An 11,968-nucleotide genomic window follows, 5' to 3' on the forward strand; every position below is an offset into this window, starting at 1 on the left:
TGAGTCCTCAGCCTTTTCCCAGACTACCGCCAGGGCGTCCCCCGGGGCGTAAGTGGGAAGGTGCCGGACACGTCTGTCCCCCTTCCCCACTTAATTCAGAAGGAGTACTCCCCAGAGTTCAGAGTTAGCCGGCAAGACAGACAGAACAAAACGAAAGTACCTGGTAGGTCCGTTCAGTCAGCAGTCCGTGGCCCGGGCCAGATGGGTCTCCACAGGATGGGTCGGGGGTCCTCGGACGACCCCACTTCCCGGCCAATGCACCAAATGTTGGAACCGAACTGTTGATTCCCTCCTGGGCAGGGGTCGCCGCGAAGGATCACCGACACGAGATTCACAGCAGAGAGTTATTTATTACTAGCGCGCTAGGGTCCCAAGCTCTAAGTTGGCCCTGGGACCCCGACTGCTTGTTACAGGCTGTTTATATAGGCAAACACAAGTTCAAACACAGCTTAGGGTGCGAAATTCAAACAAAGCTTTAGGCGCGTGGTAATTGGGTCTGTCTATGGCCTGAGCAAGGTGTCTTGTTCTAATTGGTTAGAGCAGGACCTTATGAGGTTTTTTTCCTGGAGTTGTTGATTCCGGGAACTTCGAGGCAGGGTGGGACCCCCGGAATTGGCAGGGTGGGACCCCATGAGGTTGTTTCCCGGAATTGGCAGGGTGGGACCCTATCAGGGTGGGACCCTATCCAGAGCCACCTGGTGTTAATTTTTTTAAGTTCCTTTTTTATGAGGCCTAGTTTCTAAGTTTTATGCGGCCTAGTTTCAGTAGTGGCCAAAATAAAGGAGTTGTTTAAAAAGTCTGTATAATGAACTCATTAATCTCCCAGCCCCCTTTCCCTCTCCTATGAATCCTGGAGACCACTTATCCCAGAATGGCACTGGAATCTGGAGGCTTGTTTTGAGGAAACATGGTACCACAGAAGCTCTAAATTTCAGGGCATTAAACACAATAGGAGTTGATCCCTCACCTGCCACATTGAGAGGAATGATGAAATGAAGATACTCCTAATCGAATGGGGACACTCACAATCCTTTCTCAAGCTCACCCTAATGATGCTGGCCATTGGGCTTTTTTCTCTTCCTTTCCATCCCGCACTGGAGATAGGACTTGCTCAACATCTCCAAAAGCAAAATTCCTAGAGAAAACCTATTGATATGACAGTTGGTGGGACTCTCACAAGCTTGCATTACCTTACCAGATCAACATCCAGTGAGCTGCGAAAGAAAAACTGAGGGCTGCAGGAGAGGTGGCTCCAAGAAAACAAAACACTAGATTCTTTGCAATCATTTTTTAAAACTTTTATTTAATTGATAATTGTATATGTTTACAGGGCACAGCATGATGTTTTGATATATGTATACATCATAGAATGATTAAGTCAAGCTAATTTTTGGATGTAAAGTAAACTGCATTAGGCCATGCATTGCTTTCTAAAAATGATAACTTTAACTCTGAAATTTATTGATTGTTGGAAGGTTATGCCTTTCTTTCCCCCCAGAACCTCTGTTACTCTGTGGAGATCTGTAATAAGTTGAAGGTGTACTTACTGCAGCATACTTCTAAATCGTTAAGTATTTTCTGCCAGCTTTTTAAAAAACATAGCTTTTTCACTATAAATCATGAAAAATATTTTTGGTAATCATTTGCTGGAATACAACATTATGATTATTATAGATCTTTCGTTTGATAGGTTACTCATTTTCTTGTTGAGAGTAACATGAAAGACCCTTCTCAGGCCAGGACTATGCCTTATTCATCTCTGTATCTCTTGCCCTGGGAGCATAATTCTTTACACATAGTGGATACTTAATGGCTTTCCTTTTAATACAATTGAATTGCATTAAAATAATGAAAAGTCTCTTGAGTTTAACACTGAAGGGTGTTTTTGGTCTTTAAAATCTTAACAAGATATGCATAAATTACAATTAAACATCATTTTTAATTGGCATATATTTTGGGGGGTACATGTGATATTTTGATACCTGTCCGCAATGTAAAATGATCCATCAGCATAATTGGGATATCCATCACCTCAAATATTTATCTTTTCTTTGTGTTGGGACCATTATAATTCTTCTTTTCTAGCTATTTTGTAATATACAGTACATTATCATTAACTATAGTTTTCCTACTGTATCATCAAATACTAGATCTTATACCTTCTATCTAACTGTATTTTTATACCCTTTAACCAATTTCTCTTCATCCTCTACCATCCTTCTTCCCTTCCCAGCTTCTGGTAATCACCATTCTACTTTCTACCTCCATGAGATGTCCTATTTTAGCTTCAAAATATGAGAACATGCAGTATTTGTCTTTCAGTGTCTGGTTTATTTCACTTAACATAATGCACTCCAGTTCCATCCAGTTCATTCTCTTTTATGACTGAATAATATTCCATTGTGTATATATACCACATTCTTTATCCATTCATCTGTTGATGAATATTTCATTGATTACATACCTTGGGTATTGTGAATAGTGCTACAGTAGACATGGAAGTATAGATATCACTTTGATACACTTAAATCAAGCTAACATGTCCATCACCTCACATCTATCACTTTTACATAATAGATCTCAACCTGATTCTTCTTGCCTAACTGGAATTTTTGTACTCTTTAACCAACATCTTCCCATCTCTCTTTCACTTCTCCCAGCCTCTGGTAACCACCATTGTACTCTATACTTCTAGGAGTTCAACTTCCTTAGGCTACACATGGAATTGAGATCATGTAGTATTTTTCTTTCTGTGCCTGGCTTGTTTCAGTCAGCATAACGTTCTCCAGATTCATCCATGTTGTTATAAATGACAGAATTACCTTCCTTGTAAGGGCCAAATAGTATTCCATTGTGTATATGTACCACATTTTAAAAATCCATTCATCTGTTGATAGACACTTAGGTTGATTCCATATCTTGGCTATTGTGAATAATGCTGCATTGAACATGGGAGTGAAGGTATCTCTTCAACATAGTGACTTCAGTTTTTGGATATGGACTCAGAAGTGGGATTTTTGGATGATATAGTAATTCTAGTCTTAGTTTTTTTTAGAGAAAACCCTATACTATTTTTCATAATGGATGTACTAACTTACATTCTTAGTGTACAAGGGTTCCCTTTTCTCCACATCCTCACTAACACTTGCTCTTTTGTCTTTTTGGCAATAACCATCCTAAGGGGTATGAGATGATAGCTCATTAGGGTTTTAATTTGCATTTTCCTAAGTATTGGTAATTTGCATTTTCCTAGTGGGGTTGAACACTTTTTCGTATACCTGTTGTCCCTTAGAATATCTTCTTTGGAGAAATGTCTATCCAAGTCCTTTACCTATTTTTAAATTGGGTTATTTATTTTATTGGTATTGAATCTATTTCTTTATATATTATGGATATTAACTCCTTATAAGAGGTGTGGTTTGCAAATATTTTCTCCCATTTCATAGATTATCTCTGCACTCAGTTTCCTTTGCTCTGCAGAGGCTTTTAAAATTTGATACAGTCTCATTTGTCTATTTTTGCTTTTGTTGCCTGGACTTCTGGGGTCATATCAAATAAATCAAAATTTAAAAAATCAAAATAATTGCCCAGTCATGGATTTTTTCCCCTATGATAAAATATTAGATTTTGATTATGTAGAAAGTAGCATTCTTAAGAGTTTTAGAGTTCTATTATAGAACCTAAAGAATTAATAATAGAAGGAAAGTGAGGTAATGAAAAATAAGACAAAAAAGGCATTTGTGGGTGAGTTTCCCATGCTGGCAAGTCCTATAGCTGAGGCAGCTAGTTTTTCATCCCTTCTATGAAATGGTTTCTGCACCCAACCCCACAGTTGACACCCATGCTGGGGCCTCTGGACAGCACTGTCCCCCTGCGTGACAACTGGATGCTCTGAGCAATGCTGCAACAGCTTCTATCCTTACCATCTCTACTACTTTTCTCAGAGGTGTAGCACCTTCTTGATTCCCAGCCTTTCCCCTGGGCACCACCCCTTCTGCACCTAATGCCCTCCTTGTTTCATGGCCTTCCCGGATTCCCAATTTTCATCCAGAGCCTTGTAATACTTCTGCTGAGAAAAAGAATATTTCAAGATGCTGTCCTCAGTACGACGATATTAAAAACTCATATTTTTTTTTGTGGAAAACAAGACATAGATTGCAATGACTTTAATATCTTCAGTAGAAAATAGGAAAAAAAGGGTATTCTACTTCCTTGCAATACATGTGACCATGGCTTTAGTACTCAAATATGACAGATACATATCCAAACATGCAAAATATCCCGAGGTTTACTGTCCTTTTAGTGTACATGAAAAGATTGTCTTGGTCCATAGGAAATTATGCAGCTTCTGCTTGAAGATCAGATTGGAAGACTGCAAAATGAAGGGAAGAAGGAAGAGAAAACCATGCAACTCCAGCCAATCTTGAAAGAAAGTGAAAGGGGAAAAAGGGAACAGTATTGATGTCACAGTATGGGATAAAAGGGAATGTCTTGACATCTGCAAGTCGCAGAGATGAAGAGTTTGGAAAAAAGGTTACAAATTAAAAATGATTATGCTGGACGTAAAGCAAAAAGTGAATCAGGCAATCACTAGTGTAATTCAAAAATTGAAGATTCATTTGAGGCGGATGCACAAAAATGCACAAAAAGGCTTCAGATTTTCTTAGTGTTTTGTAACTTGGATTCTGAAGCTGTTAAGGAAAATCCAGAAAATACTGGTATACTCAAGGAGGTGCCATTGACCCAATACTCAGTAATGAGCAGACATCTCCACTTGGGGACTTAGGACTATTGCTCAGAACATGTATGTAAGTCTCGATGGAAAAGAAATCTCTCAGAAAGAAGAAACTTTGAAAATGAATGCCAAGCAAGAAAAAGACCCGCCTTTCCTTACTTCCTTCTCTTCCTCTGTCCCATTGACAAAGGGCACATCATCAATATCTCCTGAAAACATGTCTACTTCTGGACATGTAGTATAAGAGAAATGGGGCTGTGAAGTGTGTATAATACATCATCAAATAATATTTTTGGGGACTTGGCAATTCTGGAAAGAATTGAGAACGTATAGGCATCTGTTTCAATACACAAAACTGAAGCAATATAATAGTAGTGTTTTTTAGTTCAAAAAGGTTTTTCTCCACTAATGACTGATAACTAAATTGTAAGTCTTGTAAGACATGTTGAATTTCCAAATTATTTCCTTTGAACCTATATAAATATATAACTGATGATAAAAAAGAAGAAAAGCCAGGCAAATTCCAGGAATGAGGTAGAAGAATATCAACAAGGACTCATAATCATATGTACCACTTGGCTTAGCAGTGACTCATAGTAATCATAAAGGTAAATATTAAATACTGGTTTAACCAGAAACTTATATAATATTAAAAGAGAGAGAAACTGGCATTGTATAAGAGTGCTAATATCCTCTATAATAAGTAAACTTATGAAATGTTAAGGTGGAGCATGGAAGAAAAACCTGTTTATTTTCAGTATAAGTCTTGCAGTCTATGTTCAATTTTAATTATTTGATACTTCACAAAAGTTTTAGAATTCAAATAGTACTGCATGATACTGTTATATATCATAATCCCAATCTTTAAAAAGAGACAATAATGTGCCTAAGCAAAAGAGCAGAAGGAATCTAACACAAATTCTCTTTGCGTTGAGGGATTTGGGATAATTTTACCTTACCTCTAGTGCTTACTTTCTGTGTGTTTTCCAAGTCTATCAAATATTTACTCCTATGTTTTAAAATAAGATCAGTTGGTCAACCTTCTCCCAAGTTGGGGCAGCGCTGGGTACAGCATTCTCTCCAGTTTAGAGCCACCTTGTTTCTTTTCTTATGGTATCAACCTGGACTCTAATAGTTTCTGGGTTTTCTTGAGTTGGTTCATGTTCTGTTAGATTCTGACTCTTTCTAGATGTGTCTGTGCTATCTCTAAAGCTTTAATTGACTGCTGAATTGGTTTCGAATGGACAGAACTAAGATTCTCCACTCGCTTATGTCTGATTCCTAAAGTCAAGACATGACAGGTGTTGGTTTTTCTTTTCTTTTTTCTTATCCTTTCTTTTCTTTTTTTTTTTTTTGAGACGGAGTTTCACTCTGTGGCCCAGGCTGGAGTACAGTGGCGCTATGTCGGCTCGCTGCAAGCTCCGCCTCCCGTGTTCACGCCATTCTCCTGCTTCAGCCTCCCCAGTAGCTGGGACTACAGGCGCCCGCTACCACGCCCGGCTAATTTTTTCTATTTTTGGTAGAGACAGGGTTTCACTGTGTTAGCCTGGATGGTCTCGATTTCCTGACCTTGTGATCCGCCCGCCTCGGCCTCCCAAAGTGCTGGGATTACCGGCGTGAGCCACTGTGCCGGGCCTGGTGTTGGTTTTTCTTAGTCTTATTTTCTTTCAATTCTTTTTTCATTTGGTTTCCACCCTGCCCCACTGTGTTTTGGTTTAAGAAGCTACCTACCTTAGGCTCATGTTCTTTAATTACTTATGGATTAATTATACCATCCCACAGAGCTTGTGTCTACACTGTGGACCTCTTAAAATAATTTTTAGAGGCGACAGCCCAGGTTGCCCCACCCCTATAGATAGCTCCCTTTGCACACCCACCCCCCCACCCACCCACTCACCCACTGTAAGTAGCTCCCCTCCCTACTACCATAGGTAGCTTAGGAAATGCTGTTTCCCTGCCTGGTTCTGGCATGGGTGTGCAAACTTCCCTGCCTGCCTGATGTTTGAGAATGGCATGTTCCTCCTATCAGAAATATGTTTTTCTGACTCTGTGAGCTTAAGAACTTTTAATTGATATTTACAAGACTGGTTGGGTATTCCCTCTCTCCTCTCCACTTCTTCATAAAAATGTGGAGTTTCAGGTGAGTGGATCCCTCTCCTGGAGCACGTTCCACAGTGCGCCAAATCATATCCATCCCAATAGAACATTTCACTGGAGGTGGGTTCAAAACATCCAGTCTCCTAAGTTCCCAACATCCCACAAGCAGTAAGCAAGCCTGTAGCTTGGAAAGGTGACTTCACACATAATGGAAGTTGAATCTGGTATTAATGGAACCAGGGATATAAGTTGGATCCTGGGTAGACCGTTGCTGCTAGTGCAAACTCATTAGCAAGAAAAAGAAATGTAATTGGATAATGGTTGTGGGGTTCTATTCCTGTCAGTGACAGTACTGATGGAAAATAATAGAGGTATGTTTACATTTAGATATTGAGCCAGGAGGAGGGGAATTCACCATAAATGGTACTTGCTAACTGTAATTTTTCACAATCAGTTTGTTTAACTTGCAGAGACCCTGATTGAGAGCAATATCTAGTGCTGGTCAAAGAGGGTGAGGCCAAGCACATAATAGCCAAGCCTCTGCGTACATAGTTTTAAACCTGTAAAAATTACTTCAGGGCTGGGCGCGGCGGCTCACGCTTGTGATCCCAGCACTTTGGGAGGCTGAAGCGGGCGGATCATGAGGTCAGGTGTTTGAGACCAGCCTGGCCAACATGGTGAAACTCCGTCTCTACTAAAAATACAAAAATTAGCCAGGCGTGGTGGTGGGTGCCTGTAATTCCAGCTACTCGGGAGGCTGAGGCAGGAGAATTGCTTGAACCTGGGAGGCAAAGGTTGCAATGAGCCGAGATCGCGCCACTGCACTCCAGCCTGGGCAACAGAGCAAGACTCGGTCTCAACAAAAAAAAAAAAAAAAAAAAAAACTTTACGAAGACAAGACACACGAGGAATTGCTGACATACCTTATCTCCCCTTCTCCCTCCTGATGGACAAGAGACTAGTCCTTAACAAATGACTCTTACCTGCAAGGTCCCCCAAAATAAATGTGTGCACAGAAGACAACTATCAAGAGAATAATTATTACTCAGAGCCTTCCATTGGGCCACGTGAAGCTTGTTGCCTAATTCTTCAAAAAGTTACCCTGATTTTTGTAAAGAAGTCAATTACGCATTTGTAACCTCCTGCTCTTTAGAACTTTGCTACTAAACTGGGGACCATGAACTGACAGGATGGGCATAACTCTGGAGGTTCCTAGAAATGTAGATGCTCAGACCCTACTCAGGACTTACTGAATCAGAATCTGCTTTGTAACAGGGTCCCCAAGTGATTCATATGCATGTTAGAGTTTGGGAAGAAGTATCCTAGGTCAGTGGTTCTCAAGCAGGCACCCACTCAGGGTTTCTTTTCAGCCTTATGAAACGGAGTGAGTCTGGAGATGCTAAAACTTCTCCTCAAGAGGACAGCACCCAGAACTATGCTTTACCTTTTCAGGGACAAGATATGAAGAAGCTGGCCCTATTTTCTTTCATCAATCCCTTTAGAGATAGTGTCTCTTTTTTTTCCCTTAGAAGAAGTCCGATGGTCAGTCAGGAGGAGCCTTAATAGTCCTATCACCAGAGTCATTATCTAGTGTCAGTATCACTAGAGTTAAACTATAAGCAACAGAAAACTCGTTCCCCATATGCTGGATGAGGGCCAGGGTTAGGGGTGGGTGGTATAAGTTTGACCAATATCTGTGTCCTGCTGTGAAGGATCTCTATTCCTGTCAGGAAAGGAAAGATGTTTACATTCTACCTGAAAATAGTTATTTTCATACTTTAATGTAAGTAGTAAAAGGCTGAGGGATAGATGTCTGTGTTAGTCAGTGTTCTTCAGAGAAACAGAACCAGTAGGATGTGTGTATATATAGAGCCACTTAAGGAATAGACTCATGTGATTATGGAGGCTGGCAAGCCCAAAATCTACAGTTCAGGTCTGAATTCCTTCAGACTGGAAACCCAGGGAAGAGCTGATGTTGCAATTCAAGTCAGAAGACCATCGGCTGGCCAGATCCTCTTTGCATGGGGGGAGTCGGTCTTTTCTTCAATTCAGGCCTTCAGCTGATTGGATGAGGCACACTCACATTAGGGAGGGAAAGTCTACCAATTTAAATGTTAATCTCATCCAAAAACACCTTCAAAGAAACATCCAGAATAATGTCTGACTGAATATCTGGGCATTGTTTGCCCAGCCAAGTTGACATGTGAAATTAACCATCACAGTCTTTCCTTGCCCACTGCCTTTCTTCATGCTCTTCTGCAGCAATGCTGGCTGCCAGAGCTGTACCTCAAGCCCTTCTTTAGAGCTTCTGTATTGCAGACTTGTCTATCTGACTGGTATTTCAAATTCACTATGGCCAAGATGTCTGATTTTCTTTATCATCACCTGCCTACCCGTAACCTTTTTTTTGGGGGGGGGGTGGTATTCAGGACCACAGTCAATAGTATTCTTATTCGACTCATCATGGAAGGCATGAGGATCTTCAATGCTTTCATCACCTTCCCTTCCCCCATGTCCTCCTCCCCAGTGCCCTCATTACCAAAGGAAGATGTTTTAAGTACAGCAGCACTTGCCTAGGAAATACCAAAACTAAATGTTGTGTGTCATTACAACTGTCTATAACCAGCTGAAGTATTTTTCTTTTCAAAAAACTAAAACCACACTGTTTGAGTGCCCCTGGTAAGCCAAACACTGACTGGACCTAACTGATGATGGTTTCCTTGCCAATGAATAATAGGAATTGAGTAAACCAACCTTGTCAGATCTATGGATTCATTCTGTGTTATCCAGAGTGCTAGTTTTTAATCCTCAATTAGTATAACCATTATGAAACCTGCTTTCTAGTATTTAAAAACTATTTTTTTTCTCTCAGTGAAGAAATCAGTGCATTTCTTCAAAGGCATGCTTTCCTTTGCGTAGGAAGTTAATCGACTAAATGTCTTAGTCCATTTTGTGTTACTAGAACAGAATACCTGAGACTGGACAATTTATAAACAAAATAAATTTGGCTCATGGTTCTGGAGGCTGGGAAGTCCAAGATTCAGGGTCCGCCTATAGCAAAATCCTTCTTGTTGCATCATCCCATGGTGGAAGGCATCACATGGTGAGAGAAGGTGAGAGTGCACAAGATACAGTGAGAAAAAGAGGGCCAAACCCTTGGGCTACCTAGTCCACTCCTGTTATAATGGCATTAATCAATTAATGAGGAAGAAGTCCTCATCAACTAATCCCCTCTTAAAGGTCTTACCTCTGTTTTTTTTTTTTTTATGGAGTTTCACTTCACTCTTGTTGCCTAGACTGGAGTGCAATGGTGCAATCTTGGCTCACAGCAACCTCTGCCTCCCAGGTTCAAGGGATTCTCCTGCCTCAGCCTCCTGAGTAGCTGGGATTACAGGCACATGCCACCATGCCCAGCTAATTTTGTATTTTTTTAGTAGAGACGGAGTTTCTCCATGTTGGTCAGGGTGGTCTCGAACTCCCGACCTCAGGTGATCCGCCCGCCTCAGCCTCCCAAAGTGCTGGGATGACAGGCGTGAGCCACCGTGCCCGGCCAAAGGTCTTACCTCTTAAAGGTCCTATATTTTAATACTGTTGCAATGACAGTTAAATTCAACATGAGTTTTAGAGGAAACATTCAAACCATAGCACTCAATTTTGTGATTTTTAAACCTCTGGTGGTTTTATTTTATTCCTTGACATCCCTAATATTTCAATATCCACGTCTATTGATGTTTTACCTTCTGAAGATTTATCATATGCATCCCAAGTACCATGAATCTGGTTCAATGTGGACACATAGAGGGGAACTATACACACTGGGGCCTGTTGGAGGATGCAAGGTGGGAGGAAGAAGAGTGTCAGGAAAAATAACTAATGGATACCAGGCTTAATACCTGGCTGATGAAATAATGTGTACAACAAACCCCATGACACATATTTACCTATGTAACAAACCTGCACATTGTGCACATGTACCCCTGAGCTTAAAACTTAAAAAAAAAAAAAAATCTGGTTCAAATTGCCATCTCTTTTAAGTTGTGGTAAATTTTTCCTAACTGGTTTCCATGTTGCTAACTTTATGCCTTAACCACTGTCTTAAATCTCTATGTTGGGTAGAAGTTATATTCAAGATTCTAAACCACTTAACTAATCAGCGTCCTTTAAGAACTGCTTTTATCCCTCAGATGTAAGTTTAAGATGCTAAGGTGCCAGATCAAGAGAACCTCGTGTCTCATATTAACTCCTTGTCACCTTCAACTGAACTGCCATGTCTAGTCTTATAACTTTTTTCCTGGTGGTACTGAATTACTCATAGTCCTCTATGAAAACATGCCACAGCCTTCATGTAAACCACTCCTTGCTATTCCTTGTCTTTATATGAGCTTAGTTATAGAGGATGAATATAATTTAGCCAGGTGTTGTATCAGGCAGGATCCCAACAGGAAACAGATGGCATACACAAATTAGGATCATTTAAGGAGGGTTTATTTACAAAGGGTTTAATTAAAGCATAGGTGGGGTGAAGAGGACTACAAGAGAGTGCAGGAACCCAAGACTAGAAGCGGCTACTACTACTACTAGGCTAGAAGAGATAAGGGGAAGGAATGGTTGCTGGAAACTAGAATGAGAGAGAATCCTGTAGAGCAGGCCCATGGAGAGGAACAGATCTTCTGCAACAGGGCCAGGCCAAGGCAACATCAGAAGAGGGAGTCCTGGGAGTAAAAGCCTGAGCATATTTACCAATTTCCTTGTGATCTTGCCAACATTTTCACAGGTGCCTTTATCTTCTGGCTTCCAATCTATACAGATCAGCATCTCTGGACAGGGAGAGGTAAGGAAAAGGGTAGAAAAAGTAGATCTGGAGGGGAAAAGAAAATACCCAACATGGGCTCATTCCAAAAACCTTGGGCCTTGGTCTTTTGTTTTTCCTCATGTAAGTGCATATAGTTTTTCTCTCTTACTAGACTATGTCTCAAGGAAAGAGATTGCTTTACCCAGCTTTGGATCCACAGAGCCTCAAATATAGGAAGTTCCATTGAGTTTAACTGGCCAGGTTCACCTATATCTTTTCCTATCCTTCCCCTGCCTTTGGAAGCACCCTCTCTTGAATTACTGCCTCTTGATTACCTTGTGCTT

Source organism: Macaca nemestrina, chromosome X, assembly GCF_043159975.1.
Source record: "Macaca nemestrina isolate mMacNem1 chromosome X, mMacNem.hap1, whole genome shotgun sequence".
Taxonomy (NCBI): domain Eukaryota; kingdom Metazoa; phylum Chordata; class Mammalia; order Primates; family Cercopithecidae; genus Macaca; species Macaca nemestrina.